The sequence below is a fragment of the Papio anubis genome, chromosome 3 (genome assembly GCF_008728515.1).
Source record: "Papio anubis isolate 15944 chromosome 3, Panubis1.0, whole genome shotgun sequence".
NCBI classification, from domain to species: domain Eukaryota; kingdom Metazoa; phylum Chordata; class Mammalia; order Primates; family Cercopithecidae; genus Papio; species Papio anubis.
In genome coordinates, this window is record NC_044978.1 from 71494983 (window position 1) to 71519588 (window position 24606).

Here is a 24606-nt window from a genome sequence, read left to right on the forward strand (position 1 = left end):
CTTTTAGCAAATTCCTCATTTTAGATAAATCTTGGTTCTTAAATTTCAAACAAATAAATGGAGGGTGAAGGAGAAATTCACAACTTGATAATCTGTTTGAATTTTCTTTTGAACAAATAAAAACTACACTTTTCTCTGCACTTTTAAGTTTTTTATAAAGAAGAAAATCCTTTCATATATGACAATATACATGAACTTCTAGGACATTAAGAGAAATAAGCCAGTCACAGAAGGACAAATACTGCAAGATTCTACCTATTAGAGATATCTAAAGTAGTCAAACGTATAGAAACAGAGGATCGAATGCCGGTTGTGAGGGGCCAGTGGGAGGCGGAAATGGAGAGTTACTGATCAATGGGTCTAAAGATTCAGTTACACAAGATGAGTAAGTTCTAGAGATCTGCTGTCCATCATTGTGTCTATCATTAACAATACTGTATTGTGCAGTTTAAAAATGATCAAGAGGGTGATCTCATGTGTTTTACCACAATTAAAATAAATAAAATAATTTAAAATTTTTTTAAATAAAAATAAATGTTAAAAAGGGAAAGCAGTGTGATGTAAGCTAGTACATATAACGTTAAGAGCTTAAATAAAAGAAAATATGAATATCTTTAAATAGGATAGCTGTCTGTTGGTCAAGCTGCTTTTTATTTGTATTTTTATTTATTTATTTTATGTTTATTTTTTTGAGTCAGTCTCGCTCCCTCACCTAGGCCGGAGTGCAGTGGTGCATTCTCGGCTCACTGCAACCTCCACCTCCATGGTTTAAGAAATTCTCGTGTCTTAACCTCCCGAGTAGCTGGGATTATAGGCTCCCACCACCACACCTGGCTAATTTTTGTATTTTTAGTAATGACAGGGTTTTACCATGTTGACCAGACTGTTCTCAAACTCCTAACCTCACCTGATTCGCCTACCTTGGCCTCCCAAAGTGCTGGGATTACAGGCGTGAGCCACCAGGCCAGGCACAGCTGCTTTTTAAAACAAAATCTACATATGATCACTTTATCAAGAATAACTCATGTACATTAGGATGAACAAAATATTTATTATATTCCTTGTCTTTTGCAGCAACTTGGATGGAACTGGAGGTCATTATTCTAAGTGAAGTAACTCAGGAATCGAAATCCAAATATTTTATGTTCTACTTGAAAGTGGAAGTTAAGCTATGAGGATTCAAAGTCATAAGAATGATATAATGGACTTTGGGGACTGGAGGGGACAGGGTGAGAGAGGGGTGAGGGATTAACGACTACATATTGGATACAGTATACACTGCTCAGGTGGCAGGTACACCAAAATCTAAGAAATCACCATTAAAGAACTTTTCCATTAAAGCAAAAATCACCTGTACCCCCAAAACTATTGAAATAAAAATAAATACTAAAACTATATTTAAAATACTTCTTGAAATTTTAGAACATAAAATAAGAATATGTCCTAAGAAATGATTCTTCGAAAAATGTCTGCATTCTATTTGCCTCTGCAAACTTATCTTAGTGAACAATTTCTTCCTCCTTTTCAAATTGCTTTTCTGAAAGTAAAAATATTTTACTTACAAGGAGAGCTTTATTTGCCTTTACGTAAATACATTCTTTTTTTTTTTTTTCACCCAGAGTCTTTTTCCCATGGTGACGCCTCTTGTTTAAGACTCAAGTCACAAGTCAACTTTTCTGAAAAACTTTTCTGAACTGCTCTAAGTAGATTCAAGTGGTTTTGCTTTATTACGTGTTGTTATATTTTGCTCTTCTTCACATAATACTTTTGTATGAGACTCCTGTCTGAACTTTAAAATGTACTGGCAGTGAGTTTTTAAAATTTTTGTGTCCACAACATTTAGCAAGGAAGCTATTATACTGTATTCAGTATAAAAGTTTATTTTAAAAAATCCTTATTGGTAAGTAATTATAACAAAGAAGGAAAAGAAATAGTGATGTGAGCTATAGTATGTTATTATGTAGATGAATAACAGATAACACTGAAAAGCCATTTATCTGTAAATATTTTTTCTTTGCTGTCTCTGAAGGTATTCATTATGAAGCATAAGGTTTACAACATATAGAATTTCTTCTCATGAAACCGATACTAGTTATAGTAATGATTTCCATCAATTTCCTATTTCTCTCTTATTTTCAGTCCATATTGAATACCATCTCTAGGTTATTTTACTTACAATGTCAATTTTATATGTTATTTTTCTGCTTTAAAACCTTAAATGTCTCATTTTCTGATAGATGAAGTGTAAATTTTTATTTAAATCTTTCCAATCTTGAGCAACCTGTATTTCCTCCAGTCTTCATCAATTGCCTGTAGCAATCCTATATGCAAATTAAGGTCCTTACTTTCCCTGACCATTTTCTACACATTGCCGTCCCAGAGGCTTAGCTTGTGCCATTTTTCCTACAGGAAACTGTTCTTGATTACCAATAACCTACATAAGCCCTTTGATTTTCTACAGCACTACTTATTTGCACACTACTTTGTCACTCATCATTTAATTATGGAAGCAGTTTTCTTTCTAATTCCATGGCTTACTTCTTGACTGTATTTCAGATAGATGGGAGAGAGAGTTTTTTTTTTTTTTTATGCCCACTAACTTACTATATATTTTGTATAGTCAGTGTCAGTAAATATAAAAGTTTTCCATAAGGATTTCCTTTACTTCCTCTTTATACTTTTTTTCCAAAATTTTTCTTTCCATATGGAAGTTTGAGTGTGCACCATTAGATTCTGTCTAAAGTCAGGTAGAATTAGATCTCAACCATGGATTTAATTAAAACCTCTGCCACTTACACTGTTCTGAAAAAAAAAAAAAAAGTATGCAAGGCCTTTTGGGAAGAATTTGTAAAAAACGTTAAGATTGGGTGTGATTTAGAGAAGGTTCAAGATACAACTGAATCATATGAGGGTGTTTTTAAAGCATATCTTATAATTAGCGGGATCAACAAGTGGAAAATCTGTAGGGCAAGCTGGCAGGCTGGAGAAGCGGGTAGGAGTTGATGTGTAGTCTTGAGTCTGAAGGCTAAATATTCAGGTAGAATTTCTATTTTGCAGTCGGGAGGCAGAATTATTCTTCTTAGAGAATCTTTCATGTTTTCCTAATGGCTTTTGAGTGATTGGATGAGGCCCATTCACATTATAGAAGCTAATCTCTTTTTCTTAAATTCAACTGACTCTAAATATTAATGACATCTAAAAAATGCACTAACATTTACACTAATGTTTGACCAAACAACTGGTGATCATAGACTACTCCAATTCACACATAAAATTAACCGTCACCCCTAGGAAATCAAGACAAATTCTACAGAGAAGTTGACAACCTAGAAAGTCCTTAAAAGGATGGTTGGAATATGCGAGTAGGATAATATGGGCAGGCATTTTATTCAAAATAAACAGCAGGAGCAAAAATATGGCAAACACCAAAATATCCAGTCACACAATGAAATTCCTTTGTGCTAATGCTTACAAATCAATAATAATCCTTTTAAAGACAAGTTGCCCAGGTAATTGGAAAAGACAAGGCAAAATAATATATATAATAAAATCATACATACATATACATAATAAAATCATAAAACCTTGAAAGTTGAAAATACATTGGTAATCATTTATTTAAAAATTTCACTTATGCTGTGCAGAAGCTCTTTAGTTTAATGAGATCCCATTTGTCAATTTTGGCTTTTGCTGCCGTTGCTTTTGGTGTTTTAGACATGAAGTCTTTGCCCATGCCTATGTCCTGAATGGTACTACCTAGGTTTTCCTCTAGGATTTTTATGGTATTAGGTCTAACATTTAAGTCTCTAATCCATCTTGAATTAATTTTCGTATAAGGAGTAAGGAAAGGATCCAGTTTCAGCTTTCTACTTATGGCTAGCCAATTTTCCCAGCACCATTTATTAAATAGGGAATCCTTTCCCCATTTCTTGTTTCTCTCAGGTTTGTCAAAGATCAGATGGCTGTAGATGTGTGGTATTATTTCTGAGGACTCTGTTCTGTTCCATTGGTCTATATCTCTGTTTTGGTACCAGTACCATGCTGTTTTGGTTACTGTAGCCTTGAACTACCATCAGAGTGAACAGGCAACCTACAGAATGGGAGAAAATTTTTGCAATCTACTCATCTGACAAAGGGCTAATATCCAGAACCTACAAAGAACTCAAACAAATTTACAAGAAAAAAACAAACAACCCCATCAAAAAGTGGGCAAAGGATATGAATAGACATTTCTCAAAAGAAGACATTCATACAGCCAACAGACACATGAAAAAATGCTCATCATCACTGGCCATCAGAGAAATGCAAATCAAAACCACAATGAGATACCATCTCACACCAGTTAGAATGGCGATCATTAAAAAGTCAGGAAACAACAGGTGCTGGAGAGGATGTGGAGAAATAGGAACACTTTTACACTGTTGGTGGGATTGTAAACTAGTTCAACCATTATGGAAAACAGTATGGCGATTCCTCAAGGATCTAGAACTAGATGTACCATATGACCCAGCCATCCCATTACTGGGTATATACCCAAAGGATTATAAATTATGCTGCTATAAAGACACATGCACACGTATGTTTATTGCAGCACTATTCACAATAGCAAAGACTTGGAATCAACCCAAATGTCCATCAGTGACAGATTGGATTAAGAAAATGTGGCACATATACACCATGGAATACTATGCAGCCATAAAAAAGGATGAGTTTGTGTCCTTTGTAGGGACATGGATGCAGCTGGAATCCATCATTCTTAGCAAACTATCACAAGAACAGAAAACCAAACACCGCATGTTCTCACTCATAGGTGGGAACTGAACAATGAGATCACTTGGACTCGGGAAGGGGAACATCACACACCGGGGCCTATCATGGGGAGGGGGGAGGGGGGAGGGATTGCATTGGGAGTTATACCTGATGTAAATGACGAGTTGATGGGTGCAGCACACCAACAAGGCACAAGTATACATATGTAACAAACCTGCACGTTATGCACATGTACCCTACAACTTACAGTATAATAATAATAAATAAATTAAAAAAAAATTCACTTAGTGCTAAATTTCTAAATTATCCACCTGTCGTTTGGATATCTAGTTTCTTTTCTTTTCTTTCCTTTTTTTTTTTTTTTTTTTTTTTTTTTGAGACAGAGTCTCACTCTGTCACCCAGGCTGGAGTGCAGTGGCGGGATCTCAACTCATTGCAAGCTCTGCCTCCCGGGGTTCATGTCATTCTCCTACCTCAGCCTCCGGAGTAGCTGGGACTACAGGCGCCTGCCACCACGCCCGGCTAATTTTTTTAGTAGAGATGGGGTTTCACCTTGTTAGCCAGGAAGGTCTTGAACTCCTGACCTGGTGATCCGCCCGCATCAGCCTCCAAAAGTGCTGGGATTATAGGCATGAGCCACAGCGCCTGGCCTGTATATCTAGTTTCTTCTTATTTCCACTTTAAACATATAGTTCTCTTGTGGGGCAAATAATTTGAGATTTGTATATGCTTTCTAGAACATTCTCCACTCTCAGGATGGCAATGTTGTGGTAATTAGTGCAGGACTTTGTAGTGAACATTTCTTGGCTACAAATCCAGGTTCTTTCACTTATTAGTAGTATGAGCACATGTGCATTAGATAACCTGTGTCTCCAGCAATGGCGTGTGTGACACGGTAATAATAATTCCTACCTGCTGAGAATGTGTTAGAAATACCGTCCAGGCGAAGCCCTAGCATCTTACCTATATAATAATCTAGCTCAGCTATTATTATAAAAATACAGCAAGGAACATTAATATGAACAATATAGCAATTACCCAAAAATCATAGTATAACAATAATACATTTACACAAAATGATGTTCACCCAGTGGGGTTAGAAGATTAGATAGAGCTAATTTTGCTGTCACAAGAAAAACCTTTTGATAATTATTTCCTTAAATGTTTCCTTTTTGTCTCTAAAGAATTTTAATTCATTCAATTATTATTCATAAGGTAGTGTGTAAATTTTTATAATTCTGGTCACTAATTCAGGACACCATACATTTGCTAATGTCCTTCCTGGAATGTGTTACCAAGAAATTAAAGTTTTCCAGATATGCTGATCAGAGCACAGCATTCAGAATAACTCTATTTTCCTGAGAAAATACTTTATTTCTACTCATGTGTCCTAAATTTGATTTAGATATTTTTTACAGTAAATTGATGGCTCCGTTGAATTTATAATCAACTTGAACTCACAGCTCTTTTTCAATGTATCAGTAGTTGCTATGTACTTAATGTATTCAAACCAAAACAGGAACTTTTTCTTCATCCATATAGAGTTCTGCCATACTTATTACTGTTAGAGATCTTGGTTGTTGAATGTCCACGTCCTTACCGATTCTGATTCTATTAACTTATTAAACTATACTCCACTTGGTGGCAGTCACAGTTTGATAAATACACAACTGCTATATCTTTAGGCATTTGAAACCTTTCCATGAGTAGAGGGTCAAGTTTAAGTCCTTAGGAATACCGTTACAGACATCCTCTCTAGACAGATACTGATATTTAGACCAATTCTGGGTCACGTTGTTAGAGTAGGTATTAATTTATCTAAATCTACTTCAATGTACTTCTCAACTATTTTTCTTGATCATCAGAATGTCCTGAAATGTTTTTTCAAGGTCTCTGACAAATAAGATTTCTAATTTAGAGAACCCCAAAGAAAGAAACTGTGTTTTACATGATTAGTTCTGAGTGAATTTGTATGTATTACCCAATGATATTCACTACCTTCAATGTTTTCACAATCATGTGGTTAAATATGGAATAGGCTTATAGAGTAGAAGGCAATATCTATAACAATTTAGGGAATTAAACATTAATGGCTAAACATAAGAGGTTGCTAGATACTCAAGAAAACAATTGCTTTTTCTTTTATTCTGAGTGACAACTAGCAACTAGCTTCATTTAAATTATGGAATTTAAGTGGAAGTAATGTCTGCTCTTGAAGGACCAAGATTTTTGTTTGTTTGTTTGTTTGAGACAGAGGTCTTGCTGTGTCGCCCAGACGGGTCTTGAACTTTGGGGCTCAATGGTTTCTCCTGCCTCAGCCTCCCAAATAGCTGGGATTGCATGTGCGCACTATAATGCTTGGTCAGAACCAAGACTTAAGAAACAGATGTGTCTCCTCCAAGTTCTCTCATTCTCAATCTGTTCTTAATGCAGAGAATTGCAATGTTTTAGGAAACAGCAGAGATTGAAGCTGTATGAACACTGTTTTCTGAATCAGGATTAGCTAAAAGCAGCTGGTTCTTCAGGAATACCTACTTTAAATTACTATGGGAAGGAGAACTAAACTTATTCTGTGTTTTCTTCTTTGTATTTTTTTGAGTTTATTTGATTTAGCAGTTAAGCCAGCCAAATTAACCCAGTTTGAATTCCTTCTGTAATTTGCATATGAAAAGACTTTAGCTTGTAGTTAAAGAGCTTTAATTATGAAAAAAAAATCAAATAACACACTTAGCCAATGCAGAACTCTTTAAGAAAATTCATCTTTGTTTAACTGGAATGTTTCTCTGAAGAGACTTTATTAAATCCTGTCCTTTCACAGAATCGCTCTTTAAATCTTTGCATAATGAATAGGATTTTTGTTTGCTTTCTGAATGATGTATATGGGTGCCTCACTTATAACTGCAAAATTAAAGTATCTCTATCTTCTAGGAGAAACAATCCAGGAAGTGTTTTTACATTACAATTATCAAGATTCAGATATGGCAATTGTGATTTCATATCTGAAGGAAGCGACAATCCACTGAAAATAATCTGCAGCATACTCACTGGAATACCGTGAAGCAGAAAAGGGCATGCGCTAGCCATCTTTGGACATTGTTTTGGTTCTGGCCAAGCATTATGGTGTGCACATGCAATCCCAGCAACTGTGAGGGAATAGCCAAAGTTTGCATATCACAGTGGTAGACACCATCCGGTCCCTTCCACCCATCTGCCCAGATCCACCTGATAAACCACGCCATACTTTTTAAATTCAAAGTTATACAAACTATTATTATCTTTCTACTGAGAACATCTAAAAAGCTCTACCACTGTTGATCAAGAGGATCCCAAACCAAACTACCTTGCTAGGGGAAAAGTCTCTGGGGAAGGATGTGCTCCTTAGATAGTTGTCTAGCCTTTTAGCTGAATGACCAACTCATTAAACATACCTCTCTTTCTTCATTAAGGGAAGATCCAAACGCTATTACATTTTATTATACATTTACACTAAACTTTTCTTTGTGTCCTTATATTACTCCTAATAGTACTCTCACATTTCCCCCTGACTTTCTGGCCCAAGATTACCGGCCATTTTTTCCTTCATACTTGAGAGACTCAGGAGGCATCAAGATCACCTTCGCTCCTGAAACCAATTGCAAGTTTAGGGGATCCCCAAGACCATTTGCAAGTTTGATAAACCATTAGAAAGATTTGCAGAACTCACTGAAAGCTGCTTTATTTGTGGTTATGGTTTATTACAGTAAAATACTCAGATTAAAATTAGCAGAGAAATAAATGCATAGGGAAGAGTTCAAACTTGAGTTGGTTTCTCCCAGTGGAGTTGTAAACAGTGGTAACTTCTCCCAGCAATAACATGTGACAGAGTTTTAATGGATCCTGGTCACATAGATGTGATTGCCCAGGTGGCTATCCTTAGTATCCAATACCTTTGGGGGTTGACCTGACCAAAGGTGTAGCTTTGGTGGCCTAAAGACCCCATAATAAATCATAATGTTAGCCTAGACTATCTGGCGGGTCCAAAGTTCCCAAAATATATTGTATTGTTATAGTAGCCCAAGGCTCCCAGTAAACAAAGGCTCCAAGGGAAGATGTTTTAAGCAAAGGGCAAAAGCCAGAACTCTCTTTGGGTAAGGTTAATCCATTACTCCACAATCATTTATTTGGAACTTCTCTTGATATGATTTAATAACAGCACATAAGAAAATATTATAGAAGTACATTTAATCATTTAGTTATTAATTCAACAGGTAACTATTAAACATTTTCTATGTACCCTGACTTTCTATTTTCCCTATAAGCTCTCTGTTCTACATCCTTCATGACCTTTAACCTCATGTTTTGTTTTCTTGCCTTGTTATCTTGGGTATAAAGTTTTCCATTGCCTTAAGTGAGAATACATCACCCATGATCCTATTAGAAGGAAGTCTATCCCAGCTGTCAATGCCTAGCTCATGGAATTCTATTGGCATTAATTTGCCTGGCACATGACTGACATTATTTCCAATCACCTATGCAATGTACCTTAATGCTCCCCTTCTTATCTGCTATTACTTCCCACCTCTTTCCTCCCTACCCAATCCAATTTCCACCACGTTCACTTCCCAACACTCTTAAAACATTTTACAGATGCTGCTGCCTAAGGCATTTTTGCAGGAGCTATTCTCTGTTTTTGAAATTCTATTTAACATATATCTGTTCGCCACCTTTTCTCAACTCTTTCATGCCTTTACTGGAAAGTCATCTCCTCTGGGAGGCCTATATAATGCTCTATCTGGAATTGAAAAACTCTTATTTCAATCTTCCTATCTCTTTTCCCTGCCTTATTATTATTAGTTTCACTTAACATAAAATTCACCATGTAACATCCCATATAATTTAGTAATTATAATGTTTGTTAACCCCCTCTCCTTTCTACTAGCAGATATCAAATGTCAGGATATATTGTATATTTTATTCACCATTTATCCTGAAAAGTTGGAATAAAACTTGATTAGACAGTAGGTGCTCAATGGGTATTTGTTCCATAAGCATATAAATAAATGGATAAAACTGAATGTATTTTCACATAAAATGTGCAGCTCTTAAACAATATCTTTCTTCTTTTTATTCAGTTGGATACTTTAAATGTGTGTCATAAAGTACATTTCTTTTCATTCATCCCATTTAGCCACATTTCTGAAAGTTTTAGTTTTCTGAACTTTACTTGAGGCAGAGCAAGCTAACCCAGGCTTTGAAGTCAGCAAGATGTAGATTTGTATTTTAGTTTTTCCACTACCAGCTGAATGATCCACTGAAGGTTAATAATTTCCTCTAAAACTCAATTTTATTAGCTTTAAGTATATATACTATCTACCTCATAGAGTTGTTGTGAGAGTTAAGTGTCACACAATATTTTCATAATAAACTTGTTCTTTTTATTTTCTTTCCACTAGTATATTTCTAGACATCAATTCCATTATTTAACTTCTTCCTCAATACCTCAGCTACATTTTTTCAGCAAACTTAAATCTTGCTTTAATCTCTCCCTCCAGGTGATTACTACAGTTTCTCAACTTGACAATATTGAGAATATTGAATAGAAAATATTATTAATGTTTTCCTCATAAGTCCATTTGGTTTCTAGTTGCCAGCTCTTCTTCTTCAAAATATTAATCTTCTATGTCCCATCAGGATTCCTTTCCCCTTTCAGAAAAGAAAAGTCACCAAATTTTCCCATTTTCATTGTTTTGATGTATTTTCATTTCCTCATAATTACTCAAAGCATTATCATCATATTCAAACAATCCCATCTACAATTACTTATAGTCTCCTCAAATGACATTTTTCCCAGCCAGGAGGCTTGACCTCATATAGAGCAGTGAGAAACATTTTAATTATCATTTTTCTAGTCTTAGTTTTCCATTTACCCTTACAAATTTTCCCTTTATGGAAAACACAGAAACAATATGGTGTCATGTATTTTTGCAATATTATCCATTAACTTCTCACCATCAACTCCAGGCAGTGAACCTATCCATTTATTGATAACTTTGTTCTTGTGTATTTAACAAAAACAAACTTTGAATTTTTAAAAATTATTATAAGCCTCAGCTAATACTATTCTTACAATTCTGTGATACTCCCTACTTTTCATATTGGTTTTTGTTTAATTTACATCATATTATATGTTCTTATTTTCATATCTATGTAAATATTCTTCCAGAATTTAATCTGCAGGAAGTTCAGAGGCAAATGTAATATATTTTAAAGATAAATCGTATTTTTCTTCCTCACAAATAACTACATAGCCAGAAATACTTTCTCTGAGAGCATTCGATTGCTTGAAAAATTGTCCACTTTGAGATATGAATTAGTACATTCTTTCTACCCAAATTTTTGGAAGTCTGTCTTCCTAAAGTCTAGAATAAATTAATCATTATGCACACTCTTCAATTTCATGGCTATCCAAATTCCATGATGACAAAATTACTTTCTCTCTCAGTTGCCATTTCTTCCTCACCAAGTTATTCCTTCTTGTTAATCACTGTGAAGTCAGGAGAAATGAATCAATAAATAATTCTTCATTTTTACCACAAAAGACCTTTTCTCATTGTTTCCCCATTAAAATGCATTGCTCATAATACTTTATTTCCAAACTAAAATAGTAGGTTATATGTAATTATTCTTAAGTATTCAGTTGTTTTCAAGCATTTTAAAATGATAAAAGTATACCAGGGACCCCCATAACTAGTTTTAGATGTCCCTGGTGATAATGTTTGAAATTTGACATATTTCTTAAGCTTGGAAAAATAAAACTTTCAAGAAAATGGGAATTTTCAACAAATAGCTGGAGAGATGGGCTATCACAATAACTATAATAGCTTGTCTCTGAATCTGTATTAGGAAATTATTATGGATACATTCTTGATAGCCAAATTTTTAAATATATATTTCTTCAATAATAACACTCTGTTTCTCTCTTTGAATCTTTCTTAAACCTTGAATTAACTATGGCAAAGAACGTTGTAACAGATGACATGGTAAGATTGCGCTCACTTTCAATCAAAACATTCTTCCTCAGATTTCACTCTCTGGGTCCACAATTTTATGTTCTTCTCCACTTGATTTTCTATGGGCACTATTTATTTCAAAGTCCTTTTTCTGTCAATGATTATATTCATGAGGTTCTAAAATAAACATGTGTAATAATTATGTTTAATTTTATTTTTATTGAGTTGTATGTGTGATCAAAACATTTAGAATTCACTGGTTTAGTTATTGCTATATTGGTGCGATTTCTCCGGGGAGTGCACAAAGGAAGTGTTCCTAGTCAAAATTAATCACTCAGCCCTCTATCTACCTCTTCCCTTTGTGTCACAATCATATCGGTTTTGCTGAGCTGCCTTGTAAGGTTAATTAAGTGCATGCATACCTTTGTACTACGTTGAGGTTTCAGCAAAATTTAAACCAGTGGAACACTCCCTTCTTGAAAATTTCTCTTCCTTAGCTTTTTTGTCATCACAGTCTTTTGATTTTCATTTTACTTTCATAGGCTCTCTCTTCTTTATACACATATCCCTTATGCTTTGTTTTCCTGTGATTTGCCTATGTTCTGCTGCCCTCATCATTATATGTACTCATCCTTGGTGGTTTTTCATAAGCACTACAGGAGTTTCGAATACCTTGTAAATTTCACTGACCCTCAAATTATCTTTTTAATAAAATTTTCTCTTCCTTCTTTTCTCCCTGACTCTGCGAGTTAAATCACCACTGATTACCCAAGCCTTACAAATGAGAACCACAGCTAACCTTCTTGCTCTCAATGAATTCTATGTTCAATTTGCCATAAATTGTTATAGAGTCTACAGTCTGAATACCTCTTGCATTCATTTTCTTATCTAATTTCCAAGTGACATCGTATTAATTCAAAATTCGTCCATTTTTACCTGGATCACTGATATAACCTTTTAATGGATTTCATCCTCATTCTGTCATGTGGAGCAGATTTATGCTTTCCAATTTCAGCTGGGCCCTCAAAATTATCTGGCAATTCTTTTACTTGTCAGTCAAATGAATCTTGATTTTATAGCCCTGACCTATGTACTAACATGAACATTGCTCTCTTTCTCACCCTGTCAACAATGATTTTTGGGAGTCTGACAATGACGCTTTGCAAGTAACCACATGGGAATTTATAAGCTTCTTTCTCCATGCCAAATTGTCCCTGATTCTGCTGTCTTGCTCCTGCTACCATTTTCCCATGCCTGTGAGCAGCTTATAAGAAGTCTCACCATTGTTCCATCCTAAAATGCCAACATCCCTAGTAATTAAGTTGTTTTTAGATATTCTGAGAAATTCTTATCTTTGGGATATTGAAATGATTCTGATCTCGCTAGAGGCAGGGAGAAGGGCTTCTCCCAGTCTAATGCCACACTTCACTGTGCCAACTCCAAAGCGTAATATCCAACATCCCTCTAACAGAACGTTGAAAGTTTCTCACCCTCACTCCTTAACCAGGGTTGCCCTCATTCAACCATGCTGTCACAAATGACGTGGACTTCTAGGAACTCTGTATTAGAGTTCATTCTTTATTAGATTACTCTTTATTATTTTTTCCAATATTTTACCCTTCTAATTCTATTCCTTTAGAGAAAATCTCTTCTCTAACAGATATAAAATAAAAAGTTGCCTTCATTTTAATGGAATCAGTAGATAGTGGGAAATGTAGAGAGAGATGGAAAGAGGAAGCATACTGCTAACTTTTGAACAGAAGTAGGGAGCAAAAATATTACTTGTCAGCATTGTCTGAATTCATCTTCTTTGTGGGCTTTCCTTGGCTTGCACTACGAATGTGAAATGTTCTATTCTAAGCCTGCTTGTCCTTCTCTGATGTCTATTCATCTTTTTTTATTCATAACTCTAAGTTCATGCTATTGCTTCCAACTTCACAGAAAAAACTAGTTTCTTATTTATGTATTTGTTCAACAAGCATCTATTGAGAGCTGGAAATACCTTTCTCTTCAAGAAGTTTACAGTATAATAGAGGAAACAAAACAATATTAAGTGATTATATAGCTGTGGTCAAAATCCACATAGAATACAGGGGACTCAGTGAAGGGAGAGTGAAATTTTGTTAGAGATGGAAATCAAGGCTTCACAAAGAAATTGAAATTTCAGAAGTCTGCATTTATTCCTTCCACCAAAATCATACGACTGTTTTGACAATTAAAGGTTACAAAATATATGATGCCAGCTTGTAATATTTAAACCTCAAATGGTTTTATAAGCGTGTGTGTGTGAAAGAGAGAGAGAGGGAAAGAGAGAAAGAGAGAGGGAAAGAGAGAGAGAAAGAGAGAGAGAGAGGGAGATATAATAAGAGGCCATTTTTGACTTCCTGTTTAAAGGAAGGAATATGTTTTGTTATTATTTTTACCTTGTTGTGGATGAATCTGATAAATTATTTAAATATATAATTTGACTGAAATCTTACTAGTCTTTCCATTAGGGAACCCTTTCAAGCTTTCTGTGTTTTCACTTCATTATTATTATTTAAAATTTCATAGAGTATATACTCATGAAAAAACTTTGACTGAGAAGGATGACGGTGATTATCAGAATTAATAAGTTTGTTGTCAGCCTTTAAAGTTGTTTATAGTAGAGGAGAAAAGGACGAAATAATAACTGGAAGTGAAATAAACAAGTCCAAGTTTTATAAAATTGTAACATCATTGTAAAAGGTCCTTTTAAATTCTGTCTTAATTGAAAAGTGAATGGTAGTCCTCCTTCTCTGCTTTGGGGAAAATTGTAGCTCAGGCATATGTACAAGGCCTTAAAACTCATTATAATGGTGTGCTCATGGCTGAGGGTTCTGCCCAGTGTTTTTTATTTACACTACCAAGTACATGATTGGTAGCAGCTTAAAGAAATATCACTTCAGACCTTCATAAGCAATAGAAAATAAAGTATTACCCTCAAAGCATCAATGTATCTTGTTGAAGTTATTAACCTTTAAAAGGAGAGACAATTTTAGATGTTTGTTTATTGTTTTGGGAATGTCGTACCAGTCCTGCCTTGAGATCGCACTGCTGTAATGTTCTAATATGTAGTATCTATTATCTTTTTGGGTAAAGGTGTATTAGTCTCAGTTTGGTTAGGAAACCAGAACTACTCTAAGAATTGAGAAAATAAAGTAGTTAATGTAGAAGCTGAGGATATGGGAATGTGAAAAGGAGGTGGGTTGTGGGGTAATTAGTGAGTAGAGGGATGGTAATGTAGGTTAGGAGGGTCAAGAACCAATCACTGCTGACATTAGCCTGAATCACTGAAAAAGAGGACTCCAATGTTGGCTGGGTAGTTACTTCAAGTGCTAGTGTTCAACAGGGAAGCAGGGACATCAGGGAGATATTTGAAGTCCTGGTGTGCATCCATCATGACCTCCTGAGGGAATTGTAACTTCTAAATGTGCACAAGTTCCTTTTATTGTTATCATATAAAGGAAAGGGTATTCTGGGAAACATAGTTTCTGACTTCTCTGCACTCTAGAGGAGTCCTTAGGAGTGGACACCAACAGTGCAAAGCAGACAGCGGGACACTAGTAATCCAGCAAGTGTGAACAATGTGTTGTATGCCAGACTTGATATTTGTTACTTCATACTTGCTATTTAATAAAGAGATGGTGACATTAATTTTATGGTTAAAAAGTGAAATTTTTAACTATACAATGTTTAAAAAGTAAAATTTTAACTACACTTTAAATTTGACATAGTTTCTCATTATATCCTAAATATCTTGAAATGAAATGGTTAATAAAGAATATTGTGTTTTCTTCACCTTGCAAGAAATCAAACCAAACAAATAAGCCAAATATACTGAACAGCATGAGCCTGAAAAATATTATTTATCTAACAAAATTTTTGTGTTTTTTTAATTCATGTTGACATACTTAAACATATTAACCTTTCATTCAGTTAGTTTGATAATACGATGAAACTGTATTGATTCTGCTTATCACTAAATATAAAAACGCATGTGTATGTGTTCTGCAACACATAATCAAAGTGTTATTACTGATTCTGAAAATCTTTTTATGAGCCCATATATGTGAGTGTGTGTGTGCATGTGTATGTGAATGTGTGTCTATATATAGTAAAACATACATATATGTATATATGTGTGTATGTATGTATATATAAATATATTTTTTGTATGAAGCTGATTATACTTTTGTACAAATCACAAGCTAATTAGAGCAATGGATTCTTTTATTTATAGCAGTTCAACTTGTATAATAAACAGTTATTATATGTAGTCCTGAGCCAAGTCTAATGCCATAAACCAATCAAAACACATTATTTTTAATACCCTCACTATTCCCACTGGTAGAGCAGTGATACTTTTCTTATAAAAATTCTGCCTTTGGGGCATCAAGCTTTTCCAGCTTTAAATAAGACAAAATTGATTTTGTTGCAGCAGCCTAGATTTTTGTGTAGACCTATGTTAAGATACTTTTTTTAATTAAATGTCAAATCCAGCTTGGCACTGGAAACACAGTGCATGCTTGATGTTTGAGGAAAAGCTGTCAGCTTGTCTTTCCCTGTCAAATTGCCAGCTGCCTTGTAGTGATTAGTTTAGGCTAAGGGATCACTGTTGGGGAGAACTTCGTATCACAAATGGCTCAATGCTGTGTGACTTCAGGGAAGATGTGAGACAACCTATTTTTCTTTGCGAGATTGAATTTTATACTTTTAATTATTTAAGGTTATTTTAGGTACTTTTCTTGTAGATGTAATAATAAATCAGAAATCCCATTCAGAGAAAGGCATAAAAAGGAAAGTTGAAATCCTTCTAAGTAGTAATTTCTATGAATCTTAGCATCTGGTGCTATAGTTGGAATAGAAGATTTATATTATATTTGCCACAACAATATTTTATATTACTCCTTTTTACATTTTGAGAAATCCAAACCATAAAGTAATTGGTAGTCAAGACACTGGGACTCTGCCTCTGTTCTTTAGATCAACTTACTGCTTGTGGTGATGGTTTTTTTTGCAAGATTGCACAATCCTGTAATAAATTACAAACCAGAAGCAATTATCCAGATAATTAAAGCCTCCCACTGTCCCCCAAATAAATAAACCAAAAGAAAAAGAGAGGAAACATTGTTGGCATTTTTCCTACTCAAGGATCCAAAAAAGAAGTCACTGCAGCCACTATTAGTACAGCCAGACACAACATAGGGTTGTTGTTGAAACAAACACTAGCAACATAAAGATGAGAGGGGAATTCATTCACCGAGGCAATTTCCAGCAGCAGTATTGAAGCCTTCTTTGGTAGCAACAGCCAAGCTGTGTCCAGGCCGGTGGTGGAGGACTACTGTTGTCTTAGAGTCATTTTTTTTTTTTTTTCTAGATATTAATGTAGGTGCACCAAGTTTCTTTTGATTAGGATTTGCTTTTTCTTTTTTTTCATCATTTTGCTTTTAATCTTTCTATATACTTATACATCTCTACTGAACAGAATACTATTGGATATTTTAAATCCCATCTGATAATATTTGATTTACACCGACCCATTCAGTTCATTTACATTTAATGTAATTACCAGTATATTTGTTTTTCTTTATTATCTAATTTTGAGTTTTGTATTTGTTCTATTTGGTCCATATTATTTCTTTCCTTTTTTGCCTCCTCAGAATTGATTCTTTTTACTTTTTCCATTATTTTTTTCCTTCTACTTTGGAATATATTTATCTGCCTTAGAATGTTCTAAAGATTACAATGTAAATATTAAACTTACCTAATTCTAAGGCTAATGAATACCTTTATCCTGCTCCCAGAAAATATAAAGATGTGGACTCATTCATCTATGTAAATGTTATGCAATTATATTTTTTACCCTGCAATATACTATAATTATGTGTATAGTCAGTATTTGTTTAGATTTACTCACATTTTTACTCTTTTCTATGCTTTTCCTTTCTTGTGTCCTCACACGTCTTTTACATAAGACTAATTTGCTTCTGAGTCAAGTATAGTGATAGAATTTCTTTGTAAGAATCTGCTGGTGATAAACAGCTAGATTTTGTCTGCCAAAAGTCTTTGTTTGTACATGTGCCACCCATAATACTTCTCTAAAAGTCTTTGTTTATTCCATCAGTAACATTTATTGAAATCATAGCATAAGACAAAATGATAGAGTCTGGTTTATAACTTATCACATATTCTCTTCCTATCCCCAGCCTCATCCCTCACTATAAGGATACTGCGTGGACACCCCAGCCTGCATGTCTAAGTTTTGTTTACAAAATCAGTCTCCATTTCAGGGGTGAAGCCAGAGCAAGGCCAGAAAGGAGTTTTGTACAATGCTGGACCCAGGGCAAGGATCCCGATTGCCCGGGTCTGAGGTTAGAGCTATTTATTTTGTGATACCTCTTGAAAAAATGTTTTTACAGTATGGAGTTTTAGGTTCACAAGTTCTGCTCCTCAGTCTTCAGGAGTCCATCAGTACTGTCCAGAAACTAGCTCTCAGACTCATGTGACTCACTCGAAGATAATCTGGTCCTTTTATCTGACAATTTTAAAGACCTTCCCTTTGTCTTTGACTTTCTGAAGTTTCACTATGATGTATCTAGTATGAACTTCTTTTTATTTATTTTATGTGAAGTTTATCGGGCTTTCTGTATCTGAGAATTGGTGACATTCATTAGTTCTGCAATATTCTCAGCCATTGTTTCTTTACATTTTATCTTTAGTCCATTTTATGTATTCAACAATTATGTATTTGTTGAGTGCTTAGCATGTGCCAAGCACACTTTTAGGTATTAAGGATATGCATCTGATCAAAACGATCAGAACAGTCAAAAAACATCTCTATTCTAGTGGTTCTAGACAATGTGCATACAAAAAAATCCATAGCATTTAAAAGAGTGTTAGTAGTTATTAAGAAAAAATATTAATGAAACAGGAAAGAGGGCAGAGAGTATCAGAGGCATAGTTGCAATTTGAATAGTGTGTTCAGAGAAGGCCTCAATGAAAAAGTGATACTTGTGCAAATACATGGAGGAGGAAAGGGAGTGAGCTTTGTGTATATTTGGGAAAAAGAGATCTCAGGAACAGGGATTCACAGGCATAATAATCCTGTCATTAGAAGAAGTCTGATAGATTCACAGATATGTAAGGAAGCTTAAATTTTCATTTCTTTAATCCTTCTAAGAATATCAAATTAAAGTCATCATACATAGGAGAAAACAATGGGGTTCTTCATTTTTAATTAAGAGGTACATTAAACACAACATACCTTAGTGTTGTAATAGATATGTGCTGCAATTACTGATACATATGCTATGCACACTTAATGATTATATTCATTTTGGTTGTATACATGAAACTTCATTGGTTCATAATAGCTAGGGGTTTAACTATATGAACACAGACAAATGTCTTTTATTTCTCAATGATTTTGTATATTATTTGATCTAATCTTAAAGGAAATTTAATTCTATCAAGTAGAAGTTCTTATTGTGCAAAAAATACATTTAACATTCAATTAACACAATTAGAAAACTATTTTGGAGGTAAATTTTGAGAATAATTTTTCTCCTTTGGGTAGAAATGCATATTCTTTTTGGAAATTTAGTTTCAATTTTTCAATCAAATCTAATGCTAAGGTAACTTAGAAGCTGTATAGAATCTGCATCAAATCTCACAAGGCTGTTCGTAAGTAGTGTTTCATTGGCTTAATCATCTTAAATGGAGTTGATGCCAATGAAAATCCTCTTAAATACCATAAAAGAACTGCATTGATGAAAAAAATAGTTTATTATCTTAAAAACTGTCAACTACAATTACATTTGCTTCTGATCATTTGTGCAAATAATTTATGAAATCTTTAGATAAATGAGATAAAAGAGGATCCTTCAGGTTGAGACTATTTAATCAAATGGATACCCTGTTTTCTCACCTGGGGACATACTTTTCCTAGAATCATAAACAATACAGAACGGAAGAACTTTCTGTTCTTACTGCTTTACTAAAGACTTGCCTTTGCAAAGACACCACCTGGCCACCCCTGGTCATGCTAATAGAATATTTTGCGATTCTTTTACTGGCCTTTTCATCCACATATTCATGCTTAGGGATTTCATACTGCACCAGGACTTCTGTATGACGACAATCCTCTATCTGTATTTCAAGATTTTTCTCCTCTTCCCAGGACCTATATAAATAATTGCTTGTTGGTAATCTTGATTTTGGTGCTTCAAAATTGTCTCAAATTTAACCCATCAAATTTATTTTATTGAAAAAAAATTCCTTTTCTTTTCCTCTGTTCTTTACTTCAGTGAATGGCATTACCAGCTGACATAAAACTTGACTGTAATATATCTTGAACCCTGTTTTATCTACCTATCCATATTTCTATGCATACATCTTTTTCAGAGAATCACTTTTTATTTCATTTTAATGGCTTTATTAAGATAGAATGAACATATCATACAATTTACCCACTTAGAGTTTATAATCACTTTGATCATATTCATAGTTGTGTATCCATCACTACAATCAATTTAGACACTTTTATTACCCCCAAAATAAACCTCTTAATACTGAAATGCCACCTACCAACCCATCCTTTCACAACACCACTAGATAACCACAAATCGACTTTTTTTTCTCTATAGATTTATCAGTGCTGGACATTTCTTATAAATAGCATAAGATAATATTGGCCCTTTGTGACTAGCTTCTTTCACTTCACTTGTTTTCAATGTTCGTTCATATTGTAGCAGGTATCAGTACTTCATTCTTGTTTTATGGTCAAATAATTTATCATTGTATAGATATACCACATCTTGTTTATCCATTTGTTGATTTATAGACATTTGGTTTACTTTTACCTTTTGATTATTATGAATAATGTTGCTAAAAGCATTTATGTACAAGTTTTTGTGTGGAGATATGTTTCATTTTTCTTGGGTATACACCTAGGAGTGGAATGGTGAAATCATGCAGTAGTTCTATGTCAACTCATTTGAAATACTGCCAGACGGTTTTCCAAAGCAACTGCAACATTTTACATTTCTACCAGTAATGCATGAGTATTTCAGTTCTTCACATCCTTCTAACATTTGTTATTTTTTATCTTTTAGATTATAGTCATCATAGTGAATGTGAAGTGTTTTCTCATTGTGTTTTTCATTTGCATTTGCACAATGACTAATGATGTTGAACACATTTTCCTGTGCTTACTTGTCATTTGTACGTCTGCCTTGTAATAAGTTGTATTCTGATCCTTTGCCCATTTAAAAATATCATCTTTTTATTATTGAGTTGTAATAGTTCTTTATATATTCCAGAGGAAAGTACCTGCTACATAAACCAGCCTAAGATGGCCTCTTTTTATTGGCCTTGAGGATGCTTATTTCTTTACTTAGGCTGAGACCTGTTAACTCAAAAGCTCACTGGTGACAAACTTAAAGTTTTGCACATCAATTGTTTTTAAAATTGCCCAAACAAGCTGATTTTTAGCCAGTTAGAGACTGCCTGCTTTGCATATCCCATAAAACCTTGCCTCACATCTGCTAGTAATAGATAAGCCCAACCCTGCTTATCTATTGGAAATGCTGCTTTTTGGAGCTCTCTAACCCAGAGTTTTCCTTCCTAGTAACAAGAACCCTTGCCTTTTTCCACTTCTGTGTAGGAACCATCACTTCTTAGTCAGCATAGCCCAATATAATTGCTTGTGCTATTGCCACCTCATGGCAATATATTTTTCCTTGATCGGCCTCCCAAGTCCCTTCAAATTCTGATAGGATCTTATTAGATATGTGATTTGCAAATTTTCCCCATTTATGTGGATTGTCTCTTTATTTTCTTGATAGTGTCCTTTGAAATACAAAATTTTTAATTTTGGTGATGCCCAGTTTATCTTTTTGTTGTTGTTGATTGCGTTTTTGATGTCACTTCTGATAAATCGTTGTCTGATCCATGGTCAATAATATTTATTTCTATGGTTTCTTCTAAAAGTTCTATAGTTTTAGCTCTTACATTTAGGTCTTTATGCACTTTGAGTTAAATTTTCCCTGTGGGGTAAGTTCAGCAAACTTCATTCTTTGCATGTTGATATCCAGTTGTCCCATGGTCACTTGCTGAAGAAAAAAAATTAGTATCTCTTATAGTAGTATCTTTTTATCTACTCTTACTGCAGTTGCTCTGGTTCATTTCACCTTTTTTCTGAATTATGTGAACCAGTGCCCCAATTAACTGATATTTGTTTCTTCATTTATTTTCTGTACTATGGCCAATGAATTTTCTCAAATAAGAATTTGATCATATCCTTCTCTTGTTTAAAACTTAAAAATGAAGTTTTATGATTTTGAGTAAAGTATAAATATCTTAGCATGGCACACACATGTTGTCTTTTTTCTCACACTTGCGTTTTATGCTACAACTATAATTTTAGTATGCCATGTGCACCCCTCTCAGTTCTGTGCCTTTTCAGATGCTGCTTCCTCTTCCTGTAAAAGTCTCAGTGTCCTTTAGTTCTAGGTTACTCATCAAAGCTTTGAGAAAGTCTTCCTTAAGCAGTGTAAGATGGGGTTAGTTTTTCTCATAGATATAGAACTTGCACCTCTCATGGTGTTTATGATAGTACACTGTACTCACCCAATGATTGTCTTCCTTCCTCTAGTTTGTAAATTCACCAAGTTGAAAGACTGTCTTTTTCACCGTGGTGTCTCCAGGGCTGAGTACAGTAGTGGATACAAAGTAGACATTAAATTAATAATTACCATGTTGAATTACTTACTTACATTAACAAAATCAATAAGAAAATCTAATTTGAGTATTTTAGTCCAATTTTGAAAAGGCATGACAGTGAGTTACTGTAGGTATAGGAATATAGATTATTTAATGAAGAATAAGATTACTACCCTTAAGTAGTTTATTGGCCATGCTAGATATAAACCCATGAAGTACAATAATCCATTTACATATATCCAAGAATGCATTAGAGAAGGAAATTCTAAAGAAGTTCTCCAGAGAAGTTTACTGTTAAACTTCTTAGAAACTCGTTACTGGTCTCTCTTTTAAAATTCTAAATATGTTTGCTTTCTTGGGCATATATTGTGTTATTTCCATGAAAATAAAATATAGCTCATTTAGTATGTAAAATAGACAAACTATACACAAAACACATTTACTTCAATTCTGCAAAGTTTTGCTGTTTCCTTCATATCTAATTACCATTCTAAGTGGAGGAGATAAACAGTTTTTGCTCTTGCATAAGCTTCGATTCTTGGGAGGCAGCAAGTCATAGAATTAAATAATTTCAATGCAATAGGGTAATTGCAATGATTTCATTTGTAGGCATAATAATGGGGCCTGGGCTAGCTCAAACATCTATGAATCTATGATGTATTTGGAAAAATGAAAGACAAAATTATTATTTTCAGCAATTGCATAGTAATAAATGAATAAAACAAATTATGAATATAATGATTATAAATATTTTTTTATGGTTACTAACAGAGAAATGTTGCATCTCAAAATAATCTCTCATAGTAGGTAAAATATAGTACCTCAAAAATGATAGTGGCAATGAAGGTCATAGTAAATCTTCATTGCCATGTTCAATAATTAAATCTCATAATTCTTTACTGTGCAGATTAACATTAGGCAATATCTTACATTATAGACTGGCTTTTTTTTTTTTTTTTTACTTTAGTCATTTTTCACTACAGAGTGGAAATTAACCAGAAATTGAATGATGGTGAAACCTTAATAGCTTTAGTAGTTTAAGGCTATTCAAGTAATTATACAGAAGAGGTCTCTGAAAAAAATCTACAGTTTACAAAATTGTAATTATTTCAAGACACTTATTTCTTATGTGTCTTCCAACACTGCAAAGGCATTTTTATAAGCATGTATGCGTGGGAAATTCTGACAGAACCAGGGTAATTTCCTTTTCTTTTAGTATCCTTGAACTTAGAACAATCAATTTAAGTTGGTTTTGGATTATTATTGAAGCTCTTATCTTCTGTGGAAAATTTACAACTATATTCTAACTATCTGCCTTTAGAGGAATAATTCATTTAAAAAATAGGCTAACCTTAGAGAGGCAGCAATGTCATATTTAGGGAAAAGGCATAAGTAATGTCATTCCTATGCCTTCGTTATAACCTCAGCAATAGATTTAAATAAATAGTATTGCCACAGGAAGCAAAACTAATATGTAGGAACTTTACAAAATGCATCTTGCCAGCCAGCAGCAGTGTACATATAAAATGATGCTGAATCAATTGGCTATCATCTTGATACTAGTACCCCACCAGAGAGCTAGTTGGACAGCTAGTTAGCACACTGATAAAGATTTCCCCGCCACAACCTATTACTACTTTACCCTTTTTCTTAGCCAAGAGACTATTTCCTATCTCCAAAGACTACAGCTGGGGATTAGCGATATTTCTTTTATCATGTCACATTCTAAAGAGTGACTTAAATTAGGAAACTATTAAAAAGTTTAGATATTCATGTAAAAATAATGCTTCAGGAAGTTAATAAAAAATATTATAAGGTGATAGCCCCATCAAGGCATTCCACAAATAATTTCAATACATTCAGGATGTTTCAGAAAAAGAACAGAGATAGATAGATAGATAGATAGATAGATAGATAGATAGATAGATAGATATGGGCAGATATCTAGTAATATTTTATTCATAATTTCCAAATATTCTCATGGTGACACTTATTCCCATAGTCTAAACAATAACTATTTTATAAAAGAATAAAAATACAAACCGCACCAGGGGAGAAAATACTCGCAATCACCTATCCATTAAACGACTTGTATCAAGAATAT